The sequence below is a fragment of the Lonchura striata genome, chromosome 12 (genome assembly GCF_046129695.1).
Source record: "Lonchura striata isolate bLonStr1 chromosome 12, bLonStr1.mat, whole genome shotgun sequence".
NCBI lineage: Eukaryota > Metazoa > Chordata > Aves > Passeriformes > Estrildidae > Lonchura > Lonchura striata.
This window is the reverse complement of record NC_134614.1, coordinates 11,508,725-11,535,336: the sequence shown is the minus strand read 5'-3', so window position 1 is coordinate 11,535,336 and position 26,612 is coordinate 11,508,725. Positions and strand designations below refer to the sequence as shown.

At 39.4% G+C, this 26,612-nt stretch overlaps 1 protein-coding gene across 14 annotated transcripts in view; it reads left to right on the top strand.

Moving 5' to 3' along the window:
* Positions 1-26,150, top strand: part of ERC2 (ELKS/RAB6-interacting/CAST family member 2) — a 413,681-nt gene extending 387,531 nt beyond the window's left edge. For all 14 annotated transcript variants that reach the window (XR_002465649.3, XR_002465648.3, XR_002465646.3 and 11 more), the window contains one exon: positions 23,121-26,150. The gene's annotated coding sequence lies outside the window, so the exon portion shown is untranslated. The remainder of the gene's footprint in view (positions 1-23,120) is intronic.
* The last annotated feature ends 462 nt before the right edge of the window (positions 26,151-26,612 follow it).

The window sequence follows — 26,612 nt, the reverse complement described above, 5'->3', positions numbered from 1 at the left end:
CCTAAAGATGGGCCAAGCAAAGCTGAGATGGGGCAGAGCATTTGAGCAGCAGGGGAGGGTGACAGAGTGAATGCTTAAAGCCAACCTGTCTAATAAGGGCATCTGTCACAGTTGTCCCTGTCACAGAAGGCTCTTTTACATGCTCTATTTATAATGTCATGTTGCCATTTTATTGTGCCTTTAACAGCTATGCAAGAGTGATTAAAAACAGTCCCTAAGTTTCCTGTGTCACTTTTCAGTCATCATCACTGCTCTGAATGGTAACAGTTTAAACCTTTCCATGCCCCTTAGCTAATGCCTGTTAAGAACATAACATTGGCCTCTTTCTTTTTATTGCAAACTTCATGAATCCGTATTATTAATTTTTCATTGTCAAGCTTATGGGAGTGATCCAAGTCTGGAAATTTAAATAACAATTAATCTTCCTTGTTTTCTGGTCTTTGAGTTCGTCTGTGCAAAACTCTACTTGACACAGCATTACTCTAGAATTAGTTGCAGTGCCTTTGCCTAGCAACACAAATACGTTTTACACTTTCCAGGTTTCTCCTGTTAACTTCTAAAGCTGATTGTTGTCCCCGGCACATCTTTGTTTGCTATTTATTTGTTACTAGGTGTCGTGGTTCTGGATAGGCTCCCCGGGCTGGATGCTCCCCCAGCTCAGTCCCACCAGGCTGGGGCTGTGCTGGCTCGGTGTCGCTGGCTCTGAGCAGAGCCGGCGCTGCCTTTGGCTCGGAGCCTTCCCCGCTCGCTGCCCCGGCTGCTCAGACCCGCTCCCGCTGCTGCCGGGGCCTGCACGCACACAGCATCTCCTGCTTGCACAAAACTCAACTATTTGCACTGTTCTTCTTCAGGCCGAGATGGAAATTTTCGCGCTGAACTTTTGACGTTGCACAGAATAGGCTGAATCCAAAATACAGAAGCATCTCTTGTGTCCTCGTGTCACTTTCCTCCTGCATTAGGAACACGGCTTTTGGAGGGGCACGGTCCCTCTGCAGCGTTTCTTGCTGCCAGCCAGCTCCCCTTCACCTTTGCCATTACTCAGTAAGGAGGGTTTATTCTTTGGCCCAAAGCCTGTGCCTTTGTTCATCCATCCCTCTCCTGCTTTTTGCATCATCTGTCTTCTTGACCCACCCTATCTTCATGGACTTAAAAACAGTGTTTAATACTGTGCTCCCTTCAGATTGCCCCAGGAGGGTGGTTCTGCCTTCTCAGGCAATCCTTAGCAAACTTGCTGCCCAGCTCAGCACATTCTTGGAGAGTTAGCAACATCTTTGCTTGTTCTGTAGTTTCTCTGGAACAGAGGTGGCAGAGGACAGTGTCCTCGTCAGATTTACGCGGGGTGTGGAACGGAGGGAAACAGTGAGGACGTGAGGGCACAGCACAGGTTTGCCACTGCCCGTCTGAGGCTCGGTGGAGCTGGCATTGTGTTTTTCCTGGCAGCTCCTGTCCTGCGTGTCCCTTCCCGGGCTGGTGGCTGGGAGGGCTGGCTTGGCAGCCCAGGGGCCGTGTCCTGGCCAGGCAGGGAAGCAGCCCTGGGACCCTGGGGCTGCTGCAGGTGACTCGGGAGGCAGCAGGTAACTCAGTGCTGCTTGCTCAGTCAGAGCCCTACAGCCACACCCCAGATTGGCCATCTCAGAGCTGCCAGCACATTCTGCGCCCAGCTGGTGCCAGCGGTGCTGCAAGCCCTGAGCTCCGGCCTCATTTCCCTGACTGTGTCTTCTCCCCTTGCTGGCCACAGCCCCAGAGGTGGCACCCGTGCCAGCCCCTGTCACACAGAGGATTTCACACGGGGACAAGTGGGACAAAGCTGGGAGCAGAGCCTCTGCAAGGGGCTGGTGCTCGTGGTGGCCCTCAGTGTTTATATTTCCTTGAGAGAGTTAATCCCTTTCAGGAACAAAAATGAAATGTTACTGTAGAACTTCCTGAGTGTATGTGTGGGTGCGTGGTTTTGGTGGTTTTGCATAATATATGTGATTCTCAGTTTTGTTGATTTTTAACAGTGTGCTGTGTATATTACACATGTGAGGTCACCTATTTGTTCTTTCTGTGGACAAAAAGAAGGCATTTGACTGGAGATTGCTTTTCAGTGCATGTGCCTCTGCTACACACGCACTCATGAATCAGTTACAGTCTGTTTTGGGAAATATATTGTGAATATAATTGGCTTGGTGAAATGAAACATTTACAATGGGTAATAGAAAGATACTAAGAATTTATATTAAAAAAAATATTAAAAGCAGGAAAGGACGTGACCTTTTTATGTTAGTGATGTTTTTTGTTATAAGAATGAGAGCCTTAATTCCTGGAAGTGCTAAAGTTTTTTTGTTGGCTGAATGTGTCCTTCATAGTGTCTGTTTGTCATCCCAACCTTTTTCTGAAAATGGAATTCAGGTTTGTAGCCAAAAACAGAGTATTTTTTATTTTGTATTGAGGTTATGTAACAGATGGTGAGCTAAAATGTGCTCAGTGCTTCAAAATTATTTGATGAATCATAAAACTGAATAACACTTTTTCCCTCAGATCATGTTTTGATTCTATCTAGGGATGAGTAAAACTATTAAATTAGAGAAAACTCTTATCTGAAATATTAAGCACGTATTTGAATCTTGAAAATCTGTTGGGATTTTTATTAATTCATTTGCCTGTGACTTGTCTTGTATTGAGAAGTACTTGAGATCACCAGAGAAAAATGTGCAATTTCTGAATGTTTAAATAGCTATAGTTTGGTCAACATTGAAACTGCAAACAAAACCTTGAAGTTCTCTGAGAGTTCAACTGTTCTGTTTTAACTGGAACCAACATAAAGTATCTCTCTTTAAAACTGCTGTTTTCTTGTATATTTGGAATCAGTGGGAGCCAGATTCCTTTGGAAATACTTTAGAGGGTCTGTTGGAAAATTAGGTGTCCAGTTCATTGAACGCCTGTCCCTAATGCTGCTGTGATGGACAAACTTAAAAGGCACATGTCCAGTGTGGGAAGTTTCACACCATGGACATATCCAGTTCCTGCTGGCACGATCCATCGTTTTCTTGGATGTCCCAGCAGCTGCCCTCAGGTGCTTCTGCACCTCTGTTGGACGTGGGACAATGTCACTGATGGTAATTAGGTCTCAGCAATGCACATTTGGTCCAAACACTCCCTGGCTATAGTTCAGTCTGGCCTGTTTTAAAAAGCAAGGCTAATCGCAATATTCTCCTTGGGCTAGGAGGGACAAGGACAGTGTTTGTGGTCTTGGCACATGCTGACAGATTTGTGAGGTCTGAGCAGATCTCAGTGCCCACAGACCTGCCTGAGCCAAGGGGCAGGACAGGTCTCTGAACGATGCTCAGGGGTCTGACAAAGGAGTTGGCCACTAGCCAGCCCTTGAGTTCAGCCTAAGGATTTTCATTCAGAACAAACTCTATTTATCCAGGCCTAAGAGAAATCCTCCACTATCATACCTCACTGTGGATATATTTTTAAGGTAACATACACATTGCTGTGGAAGAAAGCAGGAAACGCAGAACACTTCTATCTCACAAGTGCACAAAAGTATATTATATATACAAAGAATACACACTTTTGAAAGGGCTCTTAGGCCTGCTTGTGATGTTTACATAGAGACTTAGGATTGCCATTCTAGGTGTATTGGCAATATTTGCCTGAAAAAGAGATGCCATCCCTTGAATATTTTTTTAAAGTTATATTTTTACTCCATCTACTCACTCAAAGCTTGTTTTTCTACAAGTTGCTCTATTCTGAAAGATGATAGGAAAATGTTGGAGTTCCAGCTTTTCTTCCTGGTATTCCATGTGTGTCTCTATTTGCATTCTCTCAGCTCATGTTTTCTCAGATGCAGAAAATTATGTAATTAGTTGTGGGGTCTCATACCATCGTTTCAGAGATGTTTCCCATTTAAATTAAAGGCCTGTTCTTCTACCCAATCAGTAATTGTCTAGATCTTTTAAGATCTCCTTCAGCTTGATTTAATTGTTAAACATTAATTTAGTGGGAAAAAGGCTTCAAAGGGGAAAAAAAGAACTGCTGGAGGGGCAAAATATTAATAGGTGGTTAAAAGCAAAACAGTAATTCTTCCCTTTCTAAGCTTGCAGCCCTTCAGGCCTAGTGGAAAAGAAACAATTGACTGTATTACAGGATTATATAGGTTTCATTGACTTAAAATGAACTGAAAGCAGCTGTAGGGAGATTTACCTCAAGTCTTTATTATTAGCCATATGAGGCAGAAAGAAAAACAATGTTTTGTTTGAGTCAGAAAATACAATTTTCAATGGTGGTTTAAAAAAGGTTAGATAAAGAGAGCGTTGCTTTTCAATAGGGAAAAGGTGAATACAAAAATTCTGTTTTGCCAGAATTATATACCATATGAAAGATTTCAGCCAGCAGAAAAAGAGCCTATCTTATACTTTCGGGGTCTTTGTTTTGTTTCATTTCTGATGGATAATCTTGGAGTTTAGTACACTTGATATCTCTTTTACTTACTAATGACTGTAATACTTCACTCCTTTGAATACTTCTACCATGCAAATGGAGATAAAGATCAAAAAGGTGTTGTTTTTTTACAAAGAAAATCCTTCTAAAATCTGCCTCTCATTGAAAAATACATTGGTACAGATTTCCTTCTAAGTTTTCTGCCTTTGGATGTTAAAAATTCTAATAAAGAAAAAACTGAAGAGTTTTTAGATAAAAAAGTTGAGAATGCAAAGTCAGAATGTATTCTAAAGATCCAGAATATTTCCTTACTTTGAAATATTCAAAATACTTAGAATTATTTTACCTACCATAGACTTTTTTTTTAACCATACATGTAATTAAAATGTAGTTAACAGTAGTTGTTTTATAAACTGTCTATACTCAGTTACTTCTGCAATTCAGGATTTTGCTTTAACTCCAGTGATGTGCTGAGAATTAGAACTGCTCCCTGACAGATAAAAGTGCCCTGATGTGCTTCAGTTTTGGGGGATAAGGAATCTGTAACCAAACAAAACATCAATAAAAACTGACACCTGATATCAGTAATAAGATACTCCTTTGACAGAAAATATAAAACTTGCTGTCTTATTGGGATTTTTGATACAAGTTTTTATTTCTTAAAACTTACCTTTGTCCAAGGTCACATGTGTTTTGTTAGGTGGTGGTACTGAGGAGACTCTGAAATACTTAATAGGCTTTTTCTTCCCCTAGGTTGCTCGAGTGAAATGCTTTTATGTAAATCTATCCACAGCAGTATTCATTGTGATGCAGGATGGAATTATGCAATTTTGAACATTATGTTAGCAGTGCATTATAATATATATTGGCACTGCAGCAGCATCATTTCGGTAGAGCTGAACTTGATTTAGAGATATAAAAAAATAAGTCCAAAAGTATCTATGGCCATTGAAGAAAAGCTGGAATTAAATTCTCACTGATATCCAAAAATATTTTCTTAACTTATAGACCGGCCACTCTTTAGCTGCTGTTTTTGACTGGAGCAAAAATGAAGTGTTCTGGTATAAGGATGAACAACTTTGTGTAGCTGTGAGTGGTTATGCACCCACTTACCCATAAAGTTCCTTCTTCAAAGGAAAGTCTACAAAGTAAGCTGTGGCTGATTCTGTCTGCAGCCATGTAGCTTTGAAGTGTATATTGCTCCATCTGGTATTCTTTGCATGCAGAGGTGGAGTTTTCCCATATTTGAGTTGTTTTACACTCTCATATTCAACTAATATTGGTGTGCTGCTGTGTAATTTCTCAAACTCTTTTCAGTAGGACAAGATCTTTTTTAGGTATTAGAAATGGGAACTTTTAGAAGCTGCAGCACTATCATCTTAAATGCCTTGTTTGATTTGGGCATATTTATGGGAGAGATGCTCTCAGCTCTAACATTCATGGAGCCAACATGGCACTGAATTACCAATTTTTTCCTCTTCAATTCATAGAATCATAGAATGGTTTGGGTCAGAAGGGACCTTAAAGTTCATCCAGTTGCAACCCCTGCTGTGGGCAAGGTCATCTTCCACTAGACCAGTAGCTCAAAGCCCCGTCCAACCTGGCCTTAAACACTTCCAAGGATGAGGTGTCTTTCTAATTCTTACATAAATCCTTCAGTAAAGGGTTGTCTTTCCACAGCTGCATAGCAGCTATTAAAAACCTGACTTCAAACTGGTGGCCCTCAGTTTTGAAGCTTAATTTAGGGAGAGACTGAATACTTTGTGAAAATAAAGCATTTAACTTTTTTTTAAAATTTGCCATCCAGATCCATTATTTATGCTTTTAAAAGGTAAGCCATGGTTCCTTATCAGTCTGAATTCAGATAATACTGCATATGTTTATCAACCCAAAGAAATTGAAAATGGTGTAATAGTGCAGAAGAAAGTGTATAATTGACATTCTGCTTTGATTTTTAATTTGAAAGGGACTTCTCCAGGTTTAGTGGCAGCTTTTTTGATTTTTACAGTTTTTGACAAAATCGTGGTAGACATTAGGCAACTTGCCCAAGGTCTCAAAAGGAGTCACTGACACAATCAGAGCTGAATACTGAACTCCTGTCTTGTTCACAACATTTAGGTGACAGGCTGGGAAGGTACACTTGCTGTGGTGTTTGGAGGAGTTCCATCCTGGAATCTGATCCTCTGTTTGCTTGTCCAGCAAGAAATCCCAATCTTCCTTATCTCCTGTAATTTCCAGTAGGGTCCTCTCCCTTATGCTATCAGCAGACACTCCTTTTTATCAATGTTTCTTCTAACAAGCAGTCCAAGTACCTGCCACTGTGTGTGTAGGAAGTTATGTTTTCATTCATGCTTATGGGTTTTAGGCTTAGAAGTATTCACTTCTAATTGAGACCTCCAGAAGATAAGAGTTCAACAAGAATTTGATGTATTTGCTGTAGAGGTGTTGTCAGACAGGCTAAGTCTCATCCCAAACATTGATGGGGCTGAGAAGTGGACAGTGGAGACAAGTGACCTGAAGCACCCCTGAATGGTTTGCACTACACATGTAATTACTGGATATGTGCATGCATTTGCAGTGCTGTAATTGCATGTCTGATGCACTTTCACCTGTTCATCTGCTAATCTGCTGAAGAGAGCAGAAATAGTGAACAAAATTAAAATTTCCAATGAGCAATTAATGAGTATTTCAAGCACATGCTCACAAAAAATAAACTAACCTGGGTGTACTGTGAATTTGGGTTTGTGCTCCTGACAAAGTGGATGCTGCTGGTAGGACAGGATTAACCTCCCTTCTGGGGAGTGACTTCCAACTATTTGTGTTTCGGATGTACAGAATGTTCAGCTTCCTTGGGCAATGGTCTCTGTTCAGAGCTGTGAGGGACCTGTTCATTGTGTTATTAGTGACAACAGGAGTTATGAATTATTGAAAGTTAACACGCCTGTCAGGCATTTCAGGCAGTAATCTGTAACAAGAAGAGGCACATTTCCCTAAAATGAATACATTTTCATTCAGAAGGTTATTCATTTAGCCAGCACTAAATGAATCCTCTTTGAATCTCATGGCCACCTCCTACTCCTGGCAGTTTTCATCTCCTGCAAAATCACGAATCCAGCGTTCAAAAGGATAGTTTGGTTAATTCACTGTGTAGCTTTCTGTAAGAAATACAAGAAGAATTTTATAGAGCTAGTGCAAAATAGCTCAAGGTCAGTGGCTCCAATATTTACACAATAAATAAAGTATTCTCTTCTTAATTTTCATTTTCTTTCTTTTTTTAAATTTTATTTACTTTTTCTCTTATAATTTCTTTTCTTCTTTCCTTTATATTTTTTCATTTTCCTTTATTTCATCTTTTCTTTCTTTTTCCTTTTTTTTTTTAAGATGTTTGAAAGGTGTTTGTCTCTAATACAGCATCATCACCTCTTTCATTGTCAGAGAAGGCAGATGACACTGCTGGCCACTGTGATTTGCTGCACACAGCTTTGCAGAATATAATGGATTAGGACAGCATCCTTTTTGATGTGGTTAATCTCTGTTGTACTTGTGTCTCTCCTGAAAACTGCACTGTGTCAGAGAGTCTTTTGTAGCCAATGGTGACAGGAAGATCAACAGAGAGAGATTGCTCCATTAACCTCTGGAGTAATGAAGTTGCATTGCAGGCAGTCAACACTCACACTGCCAATTTATTATCATTTAAGAGGAAGTGAAACTACTTCAAGCCACTCTGGTGTCCACATTTTGATAAATACCCAGAGTGCTAATGTTCTAATGCTAACAATCAGCCTTGAAGGGACCTCTAATGGCATTGGATGCTGTGATTCTGTCTTGCTCTTGCAGAATGACCTTCACAGAATCAGCACCAAGAGAACAGGCCAAATGTATTTACTGCCATACTGAATAGGCAGGTGTAGTTTTGCTGGTAGTGCCACCTCTGTCTGTCCACGTGGAAAGGCTGAAATAAATTATTTGATAACAAATTTGTGTATACTTTCGAGGGTACTAAATTCAGATTTCCAGATTTGCTTTTATTTAATTCTTGTTTCCCAGGCAATGCACATTGTTAAGGAGATGACTTTCCATCTTAGAAATGGACATAACCAAAATCTTGGGAACACATTTAAACCTTCAATTTGTTAAAATCTTGCAGGATTGTCTGACCTTATAAGATTTTCATGACCTATAGTCAAATCCTGTGAGAACAGCTTTCTGAGGAAGCAATAACACTAGTCTCCCCCACCTCAGCAGTAAAACAGGCTTGTAAAAGAAAACATTGCAAAGCTGGCATGACCATACCCCCATTCTTCCCGAGTTCTGCTCCTAGGCATGGTCTTTGGCACATATTTTTTCCTGCTAAGGGCAGTGTAATTTACATGTCTGGCTTTCCATAAGTAGTGAAAACACTTTTTATATATAAAAAATCCAGGTGGTTTCATAGCCATATCATACATTCCTTTTCTCCCAGGGTGACATAAGTAGTTATTTATCCACGGTATTTGAGAGACACAGAATCAAGGTGGTCAGCTAAGTGCAGTATGTTTCTGCTGGTTCCTTGCAGGACTTCTGATGTATTTGTGTTTGTGCTGTGGACCCAGTTTTGGCTGCAGATGGGGCTCTGAGTGTTTGCTTCATGGGACCACTTAATGTATCTCCACTGAAATAATTTGGAAGATTCTGAATGGATCCTTTTAGTGTCTGGGAAGGGAAAGGACTTGGTAAAGCACAGGGAACGTTACCTGCTTTGTGTGAAAGAACATTGTTCACTATGTTCACGCTGTGTGATCACTGTTTCCTTGCCTCTCCTGCCTGAGCCATCCTGCTCTCCCTCTGACCTGCAGCTCTTCCTGCTGCAAAGCAGATCCCCTGCCTTGCTTCCTTCCTCCTGCCTCTGCCTAGGGAAGGTGGCTGCAGCTCTTTGCTTGGGCTTTTCCGTGTGGAGGAGTGATGCTTCCCTGGCCTCCGTATCCAGCGAGCTCTGCTGAGGGCCAGAGCAGTGGCTGCAGGGTTTGGAAAAGTGCCCTGTGCTCGGCTGCTTGCCAGAGCCTGGGACAGACCTGGTGCCAAGGTGAGGACCACAAGCATCTCCCACATGTGCCACAGAGCTGTGTCCAGCAGTGCAGCCTGCAAAGCTTCATGGGTTTTTCTCCCGCTCCCTCTCTCCCCCTGCCATGACACATTTTTCTCTGTACTGAGACAACAGGTGTCTCAAAGCTCTCCCCCTGTTTTTGGGCAGACAGGTTTGGGAAGGGCCCCCTGCCAGGTTCAAGCACAAGGTCGCTTTGGAGCAGCTGACTCGACACACAGTTGGCTTTTTCAGCTGCTCGGGGTGGGGAGCTCTGCCCTGGCTCCTGCAGGAGTGAACCTGGGAGAAACCCACACTGCTGCCGGGGCATGGCAAGGGGTATGGACCCCAAGAGCATTGCAGGAAAATGTTGGGGATATTGGGGCAGCAGGATGTGGAACTTCTGCCAGCTGTGCTGCCAGTGCTGCTGCTGAGCACTCACACCGTGTCTGTCCTGGACACCGTCTGGGGTTCTCCAGGGACATGGTGCAGAGGGACTGTCAGGAATCCCACAGCAATGCTAAAGCCAAGGAAACATGGACAATGCTCTGGGTTAGTGCTGTTACAGCAGCCTCTGCCCTCAAACCCTTTCTTACTTGTCCTTCCCAGCATTCACAAAACACATGGAAGGCACCATGTTTGGGAGAGAGAAGACGGATGGAGTCTGTGCTGTTGGGAATTGCAGAAGGATGTTCTTGGTACCTTTATGGGATTTTTATGTAGTGAAGAGGTTTTCATTTAACACAGAACTAGTTAATATGTAGTATCTCTTTTCAAAAAAGTGGGATAAGATTAGGCGATTCTGAATTATAAATTGTACATATACAATTTATTAGTTTGCATCTGCATTTTTTGTGATTTAAATATATAGCTCACTGTTCTTACCTTCCCTTCAATCTTTAGTCAAAGTGGACTACTGAAGAATATGAAATGTATTATTTTATTGACACTGAATAACAAATGAGTCAGTGAACTTTTTTGCACTTAAAACTAAAATTGGATTCTAACTTCCAAAAATTTATGACAATTGCTCCTTCTTGTGGCTTGAATGTTGACATATAATTAATCTAGGATTTCTTCTTGAGATTTCCTGTCTAGGTTTGTACCTGTCACAAAAATACCCTTGGAAGTTTATCTAACAGCTGGAACACCACGAGAGTCAATTGAAATTTAGGAGAGATTTACTGGGGCCAACAGGAAGTGCTCCAAGCAGGATGGCATAAATATGCAGAAAAAGCTCTTTTATTTCAGCTGTTTTAAAGGGTCCCAGTGCAGGCTGATGGTGGTGTAATGCTGAAAAATGCTGACACTGTGTCAGCCAGCAGCACCAGCACAGCAAAGGATTCCACAGGCATGGCTTGGCACTTTGCTGAATTATGCACAGAATGGAGCTGTGTCTGTTGCCTTCCCTCCATCCCAGCTGCCCTACAGGTTTCAGCTCATTCTTTTGAGAAACCAGATATATTTAATGGGAATTTCCCACAAAATGGTTTTGAAACCTATTTTGTTGTTCTGCAGGACTGAAGGAATTCTGAAAATGCAAAATCTAGGTTGCAGTGACTTGAGGGACTGGGCAGATGTAATTACCTTTAGATAAATGTAAAATGAACCATATGGAAGAAAAGTAATCCCAAACTCTAAGACTGCATAGTAATTATCAGGATATAATATAAGCAATTACTCTTCAGGATAGAGATGTTGGAATTCTTGTGCACAGTCCTCTAACAGCTTACCTTTATTTGCAGCAGTAATGAAAAAGGAAAACAATGTAATAAATGGTTGGAAAAGAAGAAGTTATTTAAACACAAAGCCATTTTCAACCCCTGTATCTGTTTAAGGCTTTCCCACATCTTTGCTATTCTACCCATTTCTGATAAGCCTCTGAGAAAGAACAGAGAGCACAACAAAGGCTAAAAACCAAAAAGGAGATTTAAAATTGTTTCTATGTAAAAAGAAGCTATTGCAATATAAATATTCCATTTGGGAAAGAAATAGAAATATGATAAATCTCTAAAATCATGAATAATCTGAAGGGGGTGAAGATAAATTGAGTGGTAAATTTTCCTGCAATATGGACACTGAGTGCAAGGGGCTGCACTGGTTCTGGATAGAGCACCAGCAATGCTGACTCAGGTATCATGGAACTGGCCAGGCTTGCCCTGCCAGCTGCAGAGAGCACGAGGATAAATGAAACTGGAACTGTGCTGAGTGGTCTGTGGATGGTATTGGCCTCCTGGGAACCATGAAGTGCCATGTTCTGGGTTTAGCAGGAGCTCCCAGGGCCACGTGCATTGCAGGGAGCCTGCAGAGGGACACTGGAAGGTGGGAACAGTTCCTGACACACACTTTGAAATTTGGAAGACAGAGAAATTAGAAATTATTGCTGGACTGCATTTTCTACAATGAGCCTACAAAATATTTTCTGATCATTACTGTGGTAATGCCTGATGACGGACAGTGCATACCATGCGGAATTAAAAATATTATTTCATTTAATTAAATGAAAGATCCCCAAATATTCTATTGGAAAAAAAAAAATCTGCAAAGGACACAGGTGACCCTCCTCTGCTCCTTTTTCACATCTCCTAATTGTGAACTTGTGACTTGAATGAGAAATTACTGTTTGTTTCTTGGTTTTTTGTTTGTTTGGTTTGGTTTGGTTTTTTTGGTTTTGTTTTGTTTTGTTTTTGCATGATTAACCATTGAGTTCTGCTAAAAAGCTAATCATGGCTTAAACAATAACTTTGGATGATAAAAGAATTGATAAATTACAGGAAAAAAAAAAAAGCTTGTTCAAAAGAGTAAGTAGCTTAGATAAATTAATAAAAAGTTAGCTTCCTTTGATCTCTGGAAGTGTTTGTAGAAACAAGATTTCCTCATAAAAAATGCAGTGAAAGTGCACTCTAACTTAATCCTCACATTTTCATAATACAACATGCCACATTCAGATATGAAATAATGATCCAGCTGTGCTTTTTTTGCTGAATTTCCCACATCTTTTTGTCCAAATCCAATGTTCTTTATACAGCACAGGCCACTCTGTCTCTTTTAGAGACTGTAAGAATATGAATGTAGAAGTGTACCTGGAAGTGGAGACCTATATATCTTTAAGTTCCTATAGAAAATGATCTGGCAAGATCAGCAAGTGTAAAGAAAATTTGAATTAAATGGGTTAGATAATTTTGTTTGCATTTAGTTTGTTTAAAGAGAAATTAGGGTATGTTGTCAAATATGGTTTTACCTTCTTGAATTAGAGACTTGGTAAAAAACAAATTTTCTGGAAAGTAGCCCTAAAACTATCTTGTCTTTCTTGGAGCTGTCTTAGTGGGAAACATTTTTTTATAATTACCTGTTTAGTTGTTGCTCTCCCTAAAATTAATGGAGGAATGAAAAATGTTTGTACTTCCATCACTATTCTTATTTTCCAAGTTGTTTCCATTAATTAAATTCCACTCTGGTCTTTACCTCAGTGGGGTTGACACAACTGTGCATGCACATCAAGAGTATCTTCTGGGTTTGTTTTGCTGTTTCTAATTAGCAAATTACTGTCCTCAAAACTGCTTTTTGTGAACTACTCTTCTCATGTTTTATCTTGTTCTGCAAGAACTGCAGGGAAAACAGAGGGTGGTGGTGTCACACCATTTCCAGCTGTTGTCCAGTGCCACCTCTCAGCAGTGAGTTGGGCAGAGGTTGGTGACAGGGCAGAAAGAGCTCTCCTGCAGAGAATGGAATGAAAAAAGTGGACAGAAATCAAGTTTAAGCAAGGAGAAAAATAGAGAAGTCAAAGTCTGGAATGGGAGATTGAGAGGAGAAAGAAAATGGGCATAGAGAAATAGGTGTTCTGTAGAAAAAATACTACTCAGTGTAAATTGTAGTTAGCAATGAATTGTGGTGATTATTCTTGCTTGTTAATTTCCTTGTCTTGTTTTGCTAAACAGTTTCATTGCAATGCATCATTTTTTATAATAGTATCAAGTAGCAGATGTCACAATTGTGTTTTTATATGATTTCATAAAGTTCATGTTTTTAGTTGTACGTTTACCTGTCATTTGACATTGCATGGTTTGAGTATCTTGAAATCTTGCAGTCTAAGCTTCTGATCTCTCCAACTCTTGCACACATACATGTTTTTGAGTGTACAGTGATTATAAAGGTGGTGTTTGAAGATTGGGAGGGAACAAATGTTTGCTTACTGCTATTTTATCATTCCCCTTTATGTGATACTCATCATTATTGGAATGCTGATAAATGTGGGTCCTCAGCCTGCATGGAATTACATATGTGTGCCTTTAGTTGAATGAAAGCCTCTAAGGTCCCCTTCAGGATAGACTGTTAAGCATTGTCTTAATATTGAGTGCATTTTTAAGTCTCACATAGAGTAAAAATTTAAAAATTAAAATTTATGCTTGTATGTTTAACAGAGCTGGCCCCTATGTCTTCCCTATCACACACTGAGAAATGCGTGGGCAGAGCCATAATTGTGGAGAAGCTCATAATATTGAGGCCTAAATTATAAAAATTATTGCATAATTAGACCACACAAGTTAGATTTCAAAATGCTGCATGTTACTTGGATGGGTATTTAAAAAATAAGTAGCTGTTGAGCATGTATGGTCCTGTTCCCAGTGCCACACACAGTCATTGTAATGCTTTAGCAGTTTGAAGGAGTTTAAATGGATCCAGCACTGGTCTTCAAACAGACCAAACCTAATAACACTTGCCTTAGTTGTATCTCTTTCTTCTTAACATTAAAAGATGAAGCTGTAATATCAGGCACCATTTTTATAAGCAGTTTAATATCATGATCCATGTAAAATAAACAAATATATTTAGGATCACTTGGAGGGGAAGAAGATGAGAGTATATCTCATGTACTTAAAACAGGCTTTTTGTGTACAATAGAATTCTGACTATACTTTGACATATTGATTTATTTTATATTGTTATTGTTAATACAATAAGCATACACAATGCCTTCCACAGCACAATCAATATTTAGATATACCTGATGGGATAACTTCAGTGAGTACTGGGATATTAACTGGCAGAACAAACTAAGGAAATGGCATGTTAATGGTTTATCTAAATTATGAAGTATAGTTGGGACATACAGCTGTTGGTACAAATATTCAGATCCATAAAGCAATACCCTGAAGCTCTTTGGTTTATTCACAGCTTTAGAAGATGAGGAATTTGAGGTAATTGGGAAAGCAGGCACAAGCTATGAGATGTGTCTTTATTAAATTTCTTGTTATTGCTTGGTTAAGAAAAAAATAACCCCAGAAAACTTTCAATAACCTACTGGAGTGGTGTGCCTGAAGGACACCATGCTTATGTCCAGCATTTCTAAGAAGACTTTTCAGGCCTGGCCAAGGATCCACCCTTTTCCTAAAGACAGAAATAGACACACACATAAAGAACCTCAAAACTGCACTCAGCCCTCACCACCTCTCTTCTGCCCAACTCCATCCAGCCTTTGGGTGCATCAAAAGAAGGAGTACAGCCCTTGTGTGCCTCCTCACTGGCTGGGATTAAACTTCCTCTCCACAACCACCAAATTTATTAGTATTTACTCTGGTACAACATCTAGTAACCAATATGCTTCTAACAACAGTGTGGTAGCAGCCACAGTAGCTGGAGTTATCCAAGCACAACAGCCAGCCAATTTTAGCTATTAAATATTGACTGACTCTGGTAGGATGCATGAGGTAAAACCCAAATCATATTCCCTACAACCAGACAAACATGTGTGAGATTTTAAGAATTTCCTTCTAGTCACAAATTATCAGCAAATCTCAAAAGATGGCAGAAAAAAAACCCACGTCCTACAAATTCTAGAAATTTCCCTTATCCAGAGCAAAGCCACAGCTCTGACCTTGTTTGGCTCAGGCAAACTCTTAAGAACAGAAAAGAAGTGCTCCTTCATCACTGGTGGCCGAAGAAAGAATGTGCTTTGCCCTTGACATGATTTTCATCCCTCCAAAAGGAGGGGCAGTCATTTCTGTGGATCAGCAGAAGCTGGAGCTCAGCTGCGCTGCCAGAGCTGGGAGCTGGGGGCACCCAAAGGGCGACCACGCCTGAGCAAAAACCCCTGGAGGAAGCAGGGGACAGCACCAGGGAAATGCCTGTGCTGCAGACACAAAGAACAAAAGATTGCCAAACCCTCCCCTCCCTCAGCTGTGACCTGTTTTCATCCCTCCCTGCACATTTCACCTCTTACATAAGCTTTGCCTCATCTGGGGAGGAGGGCAGGGGCAGCACTACAGGCTGCAGGGACAGACAAATGTTTCAGAGGCACGAGTGTTCAGCCAACTCATCCTTTGCTCCGTATCTACGGGCTGGTAGCTCTTGGCAGAGATGAACCTGCGGGGACTCATAAAACCTGGGCCCACAACACAGTTTGGAAAGGCAAACAGAGCCCTCAGAGCTGAGGGACCACGAGCATCCTCATCCATGTGCAACAGAAACCTTGCAGCGTTCCCTGAAAAAGTGTGGTCCACAAGAAGATGGGAAGGTGCATTCTATTCCGCATATTAGGGTTTAGAATTAAAATCTACCCCTCATTATATCTGTAATACCTCCTTTCATTAATTTAATTCATCTTTCTTGACCATTTCACAACCCAGCTTTTAAAATTTGAATTAAATGTGTATTTTATCTTAAAGAAATGGGGAAAAAAGTACAGTGAGGGGATCATTATTTAAATAAGTGGATGCTCATAAGTGAAACTTATCCAAGCTGATATTTTATTTGGTTTGTTTTTTTCTGGTTTCATTTTGCAGTGAATTTCTAGCAACAAAGATTTCTCTCTCCAGTGAAAATTTTCTCTATTAAGAGAAAACAGTATATTGAGGTTTCCTGTTTCTTTATTTTTTCATGATTAAACAAAACATGCAGCAAGTTGCAATTAAATTTCAGTTAACAAAGTGCAAAAATACACCAACCCTCCATCTGCCAAAAATAAATAGTTTGAAAAGTAGTTTCACATCCCTGACAATGACGACTGTGTTTATGACATATTTCTGGTGCCATATTCCACTCTCCTATCGCTGCCAGCTTGCATCCAGTATTTAGAAATAAACCAGAAACACATTGAACTTGCTGAACTAGATGTTGCCACACTGCAGCTCTAATGGGCTTAGTGACCACAACCTACAGGGGCCAGAATGTGTCAACAGCAAAAGGGCCAACCTCAATCACTGTCTGTGCTTTTACAAAGTTGTTACATGTTTAATTCTTTGCAGCTTAGTTCTCCCGCTGTTTCGGCTGCTCCAAACCAAGGCTCATATATTGCAGCAGCCCTCTCTACCTCGTATAATGCCACAAAGGTCCCAGCAGGAGACCTTTCAGTGGAGCAGACAAGCCACAGGCGGGGGCAAACAGGGCATCACAACTTCCTAATAAGATGACTTATTAGATTGGGGGCTTGACACAGCGTTTATTTAACCACTTCTGCTCCCGGGCGCAGGCACGGCCGCCGTGTGCGCGCTCGGGGCTGCGGCTCCGGCTCGCTGCGAGCGGGGCCGGGGCGGGGGGCTGTGAGCGCCGCGCAGCCGGAGCTCGGCGGGGCCGGGCCGGGCCGGGCCGGCAGGGCGCGGGTTAAGCGCGGCCGAGCCGCGTTTCCTGCCCGCACTTGCCGTGGCCCGAGGCGGTGCCGCCGCCGGAGCCGGGCGAGCCGCGCCGGGCCAGGTGGCGGGCAGGCACACCGTGTTATTAGGCAGCACCGAGCGCCAAACCTTGATCTTCAAAAAAAAAAAAAAAAAAACAACCAAAAACCCAAAAAAGGCCCCTAATTAATCCCGCTCATGAGAGAATAAATGGCATTCCACATCAGCCACCTTCCAATTTCGTCAATGATCCCTGCTATCCACGGCTTTCGGGCAGCGTCGCTCTTTGAGGCACTTAAACCCGAGAATTCCTCTTTTCTTGTCACTTCAATTCGATTTAAATAACAACAAGAAGAAAGAGTAGCAATGGTCTCAATGTGCTCCATCTCTAGGAAGTCATAAACGTCCTGACAAAGCCCGGTGCCCTGCGCTGCCGAGTCCCGGCCGCCTCCCTGTGCGGCTGCGAGCTCTCGTGGAATCCATGGAAGCTCTTCCATCATCTTCACTCCATTGAAAAGTCCTGCTCTGAAGCCATCCTTAGCACTCCCTCTTTTTAATTCACCGTCCAAGTGACAGATTGAAGGATATGTACTGAGTTTTCTCATATTTCTGAAGAGCTTTCATTTGGACTGGGCTTGTTTTGTGAAAAGATAAAGGTTCTAAGGAAAAAAAGCTGTCTTTTAACTCATATAGCACTTGCCTAATACTGATTTATAAACATTCCCAGAGAAGGCATCCTTATCCAAATAGTCTCAAGGTTCATAAACTTCATCTAATTTTATGATATAATTGTACAGTAGTTTTCAAGGACTCTTACTGTCTAGAGGGCTTGAATCCATTTGATTTTATTCATCCCAATGGTATCTGCTTTTATCCCTAACTAAGATTAACAATTCTGGCATTATAGCAATATGGAAAGTTCATCACATTTCTGCAGTGATTCTACCACCAGCTGCAGATCCTTCTGAAGTTTACTGTGTAATGAATTTAAAACATAAATAGCAACAAATGGGATAAATAATTTCTTTGCCAGAATTGGAGCAAAGTTAATTCTGTCTTTATAAATAACTTTTTATGCTGGTGGTTTTTTGTGAATCTTTCAATATTTCATTAAATCACACAGTTTCTGGATCTTTCTTTTGAATATGTTTTACTTATGTATTTATCATTTTTAAGCTTTTTTGTAACTAGCTATAAATAATTTAAAAAACTAAAGAGAAAAATGGTTTTGGTTTTACAATGTAGCTAAGAAGATATTTTCTAACATCTAAGAACTAGACCTCAGAGTTGCTCATTCAGTATCAAGAGTTATCATTACCAGGGATATTTCATATTATTATTAAAGAGGGATTTGGTATTGGGATATTGTAAAAGAGGTCTGAGCTCTTTATTTTCTGAAAGTAGAGCAGGACACCGTTTGCTGAGGTGAACCTGAATGTTGTCAGACAGTTGCAGATCTCCCAGGTAACATTTCCTCAAGTGGAGTTTTTAAGAATGACTAAAATTTGTTCTTCTCCAAGCAGGGTGTTTACTTTCTGTGTCCAGTGTTCTCCAGATAATGTGCAGTGCTGCACTTACCTTTAGAATCAAGAAACTTCCTTGAGCATTACTTTAACCCCTGGGCTTTATTGATTTGAGATGAAAAAAAAAAAAAAAATTGTATGGCAAAACTTTGGTTATTATAACTAGATCTAAACAAGAAAGACTAACATCAGTTTTGACAACAAACAAAACCAGTTTTTGTTCTATCGGTTATGTTTAAGAGATTCCAATTTCAAACCAAACACAACTTGTGGTTATTCTGTCAGATATTTATATAGCCACTGGGGCGCCATAGTTATGCACCGCATACATCATTGTATTTTTAAAATGTACTTAATGAACATTTTTTCTTTTCTGGTAACTACTTCATTGCCTTAAATGAATGCATTCCAATAGAATTTGTAACAAATGAGCACTTTGTGTTTGCATTAATGCCAAACACGTTTAACAAATTTTTAACAAGGAACACTGGCAAAAAGCCAAACTCCTAGAGGGACACTGAAGGAATGCTATAAATTTAAACTAGATTTTACCTTTTCACTCTGCTCAACAAGTGTCTTAGGTGTCTTTGGCATCTCAGCATTGCAAATTTTCTACGTAGGTTGGATACAAATTTATGCCTTAATTATTTTTCTTCTTGGCCCTCCTCACTAGAGATTTCCATGTCGATATAACAGGCTTTAACAGGTTACTGTATTCTTTAGAGAGTGAGAGGTGGGTTTTCTTTCTTTCCTCAAGACTTAGGCCAGGAGGAGGTAGCAAAACCCAGGATTTATTGTTGGGCTGTAATGACAGGGAGGTTCAAAGAGCAAATATCGTGCCACTGTGACATCCTGTGCTAAGGGACCTCTACAGTGCTGAGCTCTGCAGCAGATCTGTGCTACCCAGTTTTGTTGCTTGTGCTGAGTTGCAGATTTCTGGGCTGTGATTGAGTTTGCAACTGCACTTCAGGGGCAGGGGAAAGCAGCCCACAGGGCTCCTGCTGGCCCCAGCTCTGAGCTCACACAGAAGCCACGAACAGATTTTTGGCTGAATCAAACTTCTGGGGGGTTTTCAGTTGTTAAGTTATGCCCACATGGTACATGTCAGTACAGACCTTGGGAATCACCTACTCTGTAATACATGTTCGTATTAAAAGTGTTACAAGTAGCTCCACAAACCACATGCTTGCTCTTTAGTTGTAACTTAATATATTAATTTAATTTTTACTGTGTTATTTCAGTTTTAATCAAATGCAGGAACTGAAAAATAATAATACTTAGCACTCATCCAAGACTTCTAAGGCATATTACAAACATTAAGCCTTGCAAATTCCTGTGAGGAACCTGATGTTATGCCTGTTGTAGCAAAGAGCAAATTAAGCACAGAAGAGTGATATGACATTTTCCTTAGTCCCACAATAAACTGGTGGAAGGGGCGGTATTTAGAGTGTCATGGCTTTGTTTTAGTAAATAGAGTAATTCTTTTTGTGGTTTTGCACAAAGGTAAAAATTGAGAATGCTTTTTTTTTTGCCCTTCCTATAATTTACATGATGTTGTTGCAAGAGGCACAGGCAAATTCCAGGACATCACTTGAGAAAGACTTTATGAGTTATAGCCTTATTCCAGTCTAGTTACTCGTTTCCAGAAAATGAAACAATTTCCCATCATTTGTTGGTACTCTGATTGCAGTAATGATGAATGAGTCTGGAGAAGGAAACTGAGGAATTCATCCTGACAGCTTTTTCAAGGATGTCACATTCTAGTGCAGAGGCCTTGTCGTAGTTTAGAGAGCAGAAATAGCCCTCACAGGTTTTCATTAATGATATCCTTCTCTACTAACATTTGGTCAGATACCAGTTCCCTGCAATAAAGTATCTATTCCCTCTCTTTCTTACTCACTAATTACCATATCAGTTGTTGGCCTTTTATGTAGGTACCATGTGTAACAGGTTAGGAGAGGGCAATTTAAGCCTATGTGAATGGGTATCTGTTTCTGTATCTGGGTGCTTGTTGCAAACATTTGGAAAGCATATGGAGCATAATGGACATTAACCCAGATGTCAAAAATAGCCTGCATTTTACTACTGTTATTAAACAGTTTCCCCTTTAACCCCTTTGTGTTTACCCACCCTCTCCAGCTTGTTTCTGCAAATCACTGCTGAGAGGAAAGGATTGGAGGTAAAAAGTACTAATCAGGCAGGTGTCTTTATCCAAAGGAAAAACAATGTGAACAAATATTTGTGGGCTACTACACTTTTATATCTTCACATCCTTCTGCTGTTTTCATTGACTGGTATCTAATGCACTGACAGAGGTGCCAAACTCATAAGACATTAATTTCAGCTGGAGCACTGCTGAATTCAGGCTCAATGAATGTTACCAAACTTTATTTCTGTTTTAGAGGTTCAGTGACTTTTACCAAGTGCAGCATTGAAGAAACAAATATAAATTTAATTTACTCAACCTCAGTTGGTATTTGACAGCAATATCCTTTTATATATTTATTTGACTTACTTGAGAAATACTTTGCATTTCCTACCTGTGGTGAACAAGTTTTTGTTACACTTGCAATACATATATGGTTTCCTGATGAATGGGTGGGTTGATTGAGTGGGTGAGGTTTATTTGGGGGCTTTCTTTCTGTAGTAAAACCCCAATGAAAATCTGAGGACCAGGCTGAAGGGGGAGTGCATTTTGTGCTTTGCTGCTGTTCCTCAGATCGGACACTTTATTCTGGGTTCTTATTTTTTCTGAGCATAAAAGTGTTAATTGCAGAGGAACTTCAGCTTGTAAAATAGCAACTACATTGAAGATTTGCTGTGATTACATTTTAGTTTAAAAAACCTGGGCCTTATTGTGCTGCAGTTTCTGGAATGTGCTCTCCTCGTTAATTTATAGGTGTGCTTCCTCTGCCCCAGAATCTCTTTGAATGATGATTAAGAAATTCTCAGCACACAAAAGAATGGGAGCTATGCACAGTTCACCAAACGTAATGCATGTGCTGACTTACAGTTTTCATAAAAGTTTGCAACGATTTTATGTGCCAGAACTAGTAACATGATCTACTTTAGGAACTCCCTGGCTTTCCAGCTCTGCAGAAGTCATTTTTAGACTGTTCAAGTGCCAGATCCAAAACTTGTTAAAAACGGTGGGAACCTTTCCATATTTCAGTGGGCTTTGGATTAGTCCCTAAGTGTTTTGACCAGAAGAATTGTACCAACCACTTACTGCAAAATTAGAACTATTCATCCATGTTTGTATGATATAAACTGTTAATATGTGCTTTCCAGCAAGATGTGAAGTTGAAAATAGGGATTTAAAATAATATGATAATTTTTTCTGTTTCAGAAACAGTGTTTCACTTTACTCACAGAATAGTTTATCTGATAAATATTAGATTCTGAGATTTTAAAGGCAATTTTACTCAAGTAGTTCTATTTAAAAAAAACATACCTTTCAGCTGTATACAAAACCCTAACTATTGTATGGAAAATTCTTTTTCATAAAATGGGATGGTTTGGAAACTTTGAAGGTTACATAGATGGAAGGGCAATATTGGAGAATCCCATACATAATGCATTTCAAATTTTCTAGAAACAAAGTCAGTGGATAAATGAACAACTGCCCTCTAAAGGAATCATTTCATTCCTCCCACTCATCTAATATACAGATAGTGTGAATAAGACCAATTCACTGCTCTCTGTTCAAGCATACCGTGCTGTTTGCTTGCACAACTGAAGTAACAATAGAAATCACTGAGGCCTCACCCTGCAGTCACAATCAGAATCTCATCCAAAGCTGGTGGAAGGGAGGAAGATTCTTCCCACTGGCTGAGCTGTGCTGACACCAGCTCCCTCTTTAGTCCCCTGGGTTTCAGCTGTGCCAGCCAAGGCAGGCAGAGCATCTGTGATTAGTGGGTGTATGGCTGAAAACCTCCTAACACATTGCTGTGTGTTCTAACTTCTGCAAATCTGAGCTTCTTGCATCCATAAAACCTTTCTCCACTGTTCTGCAAATTAAAGTGAATTTAAAGTGCTGAAAATATGACAAGAAAATGGTGCTTCAAATTTGGAAGGCTGGTAGAGGTACTACACATTCCCACCTGCCAAAGAACTGGGTGGAAATAAACCAATGATTCTCTTGGTTCCCACAGAAAAATATTTAATTTTATTAATAACATTTCCCTTTCAAAGTTACTGTGCTTATAGACAAGATCATAAAACTCACTGTTTACAGAATCACAAGCACAACAGCATTTGACATCTTAGGAACTTAAAATATTTCCCATGTAGGGGGAGTAATGTCATACAAATTAGCAATAAAACTAATTGCTACCTATGAATGTAAGTTGGTTCAAATTGAATTTAAATGCCTTACTTAATCCTCAGCCCCTAGAAAAGCATTATCTCCACTCATATGTATGAGAATCTTGATTAGATGAGAGCTAAGATGCTCTGGATGCTTCAGTCATATTAACTGAAATATTTTTTCCCTTGTTACAGTTGTCAGAGGAACTAGTGAAAAAGGAAGAAAAAACTGTAGCACTGGAAGGTAACAATGATAATCTATTGCATTGGATCTCCAAACATGACCATGATATCCTGGAGAAGATCACAGATGCAGAAAATGAGTGCTAAGGTTGATATCTAATGAAATGCTGCATTAATTAGCATTTTCTCCATTATTTCTTGTAGTCTATTGTGAAATTAGATACTTTGGAAAGTAATGAAGGAGACTCAAGCAGAAATTACAAGAGCTTCATTTCTGTCTTTAATGGGTCTTGTGAGTTACTCTGTTTTTACAATGAAACCATCTGTTCAGAATATAGTTGTTTCATAAAGTTCAGTTAAACAGGTTATATAGCAAATTTTTGGTAAATTAATATTGATTTTAATAGGTAATTCAGATTCCCTAGATGTGGCATCTGCATTTGCTGGTTTTACCTAGTCTATTCTAAAGTATCACTTCTATTGCACTAGATTATCAGAGAGGTATTAGTAAAATGCTATATAAGGGTGTTGGCAGTAACTTTACCCCCAGTTAAATACAGGCTTTTCCAAAAAAATAAAAACAAGCCTTTACCCTCCTCTGTTTTCTTTTCTCTACTGATAAAATAATATAAATTAAAACCAAACCAAAACCAAATATTGATACTATTACCGGTATTAAGCTCTGGGCCAGGTTGGAAATGAAATCAATTTTTGGTACTAATAACTGATGACAAAGCTTAGTTTTATGAAATTATGGTGTGTGTCTCTGACAATGCATAGGACATCTAATTTGAACATAAATAAATGATTATATACAAGATGTATCTATTCCTGGATGGTAAAAGCTTGAGGTGTATATAAATACATATGTGTGTATATATATATATGGACATGTACACAAGGATGTATCAACCTTTTACCATCCAAATGCATACATGTTTTCAACAGTAAAAGCTGGGACTCTTAAAGAAACAAATAAAAACAAAAATAAAGATTGCTGTGAATACAGTATATGCACTAGGTCTCCTGTAAATGTGGAACTGTTTGTTATTGTTCTCTGCATTGAAAAACAGTCTCCAACATGGACCCAAACGAATCTTAGATGTTAAAGAAAATACCAATGAACAAACAGCACTTGAAGGCTGTTTGTGTCAACAAGATGTGTCTGGTAAAATAAATTCAAAGCACATGCAAGGAAAAATAAAAAGTGAAATCGTTATATTCAGTGAGAGACTTAAATGACAGTCAGACCTCTACCACTTCTCAAGGAGAGGCTCCTTCTGACTCCACAAACATTTTCAGTCAGTCTGGCAAACATGTGCAAATGTTTGGCTGTTTTGTTGAGGCATCTTTTTGTCCATGGAAGAAATGCTTCCATGCTGATGGCAGTGGAAATAGAATATCTGCATTTTTAAAGGACAAACAATAAATTTAAGCATGGGTGGCCTTAATCCTTAGTAGTTTTTCTTTGCTGCTGTTAAAAAAAAAAAAAAAAAAAAAAGAAAAGAAAAAGAAAAAAAAAGAAATCTAAATGGATACTCCTAAAGTCTTGCACTGAATTTAGAAAAATTATTTTTTGAACCTGTGGTGCGATTAACCCTAAACATCCTACATGAGCCATACATAGTAATCCCCTTAAAATTATTGTCTAGAGATGATATTTTATTTATTTGTACCATGATTCTCGGTGCAATCAATGAGCAATTTATTTGAGCAGGAATCCTGCTGGATGTTACTGTCTTCAGTAAATAGAATAAAATGTATAGAATTAGCATAGCGTAGATAATCCCAATTTCATTCATGTTTAAAAAGTTTGTCCTTTAACTATCAATGGCATTTTAGATCTTTGTTTTTGAAACAGCAAAGCTTTTGGGAGTATATTTAGCACATATGACAAATGTTGCACTTGGAAACTCAGACAACAAAACAGGTTTCTCATGACAAATTTGTTGTCGCAGTAGGGGACAATCGTCTGTGTCTCTTACAATCAGGTCTTTACCTTAACTCTGCAACCGAATACTTGAAGTAGGATATAAACTAGGGGGAAATAGGGTCACAGATACAAAGCTGTATAGTTAGATATTTATATGTATGTGCCAATTTTGTCACAGACATTATTTTAGGGGCATTTTTGCCCCACTCATGTTGGTATGAGTATTGATCTAAACTTTTATCAGGGCCTAAGAGTTAGCCCCTAAAGAGGAAAATTTTGTCTAACATTGATTTTTTTCTTTCTTGCTTTGTTTTTTTTTTTTTTTTTTTCTTTTTTTTATTTTTCTCCTTCTTTTCATTTCATGTGATATTCTATGATGTTTGGAGTAAATCTTTTCATATCCTAAAATAGAATCTCGGGGTTTACAATAAACACTGTGATGTTGGGAAACATTTTATTTGAGCAATGTTTGGTAGATTTTTTTTCCCCCTCCTCTGAGTGTAATGAAGCAAACCAACTTTTGCTTAACATTTAAGATAATGGTTATTATTTTAATGTGAGATCAGTCTTGTACTGCACATTCTTTCTTTCATTTAAATGTACAGTATGAATTTTGTATTTAATGAATTTTGTGTATCCAGTATGCACGTACCTGCACATTGACTTTCATTTGAAAGTGGGTTTCAATTTCCTTTTTAAACAGTGTTTATGAAAAGACCTCAGATGTGTTGACACAAACTATATCCGCAATGTTTCTTTTGTGTGTGTAGGGTGACGTTTGAATGTGATGTTCTGCAGCAATGGGTCAGTATCCCCTATTTACCTTAGATCCTCATTTGATAGTGCTTCTTGTAATAATTTTTTCAAGTGAGTGGCATGTTCTGGATTGTGATATTGATATATGGTTAAGGACATTGATATGAAACTAAGGAATTCCTAGAAATTACCAGTGGGCATGTATTAGACAGTCATTGTAATTTAATGTCTTGTAGAAGTGTAAAGTACCAAGGTATTTAGAGTTCATAACATTGTTATCATGTGTATGGGAAGTATTTAGTGTTGATCAGCTTGTTTATTTTCATCAAATAAACTTTGTTTCTTTCTGAAAATGGTGTTGTGTCATTAAAAGCAGGTTTAATGACTGTAGGAAAATGTGTGAGAGATGTTTTCCACATGGTAAATCTATCACACTCCTTATTTCTCTAATTGCTACCATTCAAAGTAATTTATCTTCCTGTTGTTACTATCACATAAACTGTTTAAGAAAGCATAAAAAGGAAAATGTCTCATAGGCCCCACTCCCAGAAATGCTTATGAGCAACTTTACTAAAATGAGGAGCCATTTTCTGGACTGGGCTCTTACAGAGCAATATGCTTTTGAGTGGGTTTCTAAAACATAATATTCTTGTGTGACCCTGTGTAATTGCATAGAAAATTACATTTTGTTTATGTGCTTTACTGACCAAAAGCCATAAGGTGTGAAATTCTCTGCACAGTCAGCTCCTTTTTCAGCTGCCTGGTAAGTGGTTCCCCGTTTCCATTATGTTCACTTTTTTTAGAAAAGGAACTTT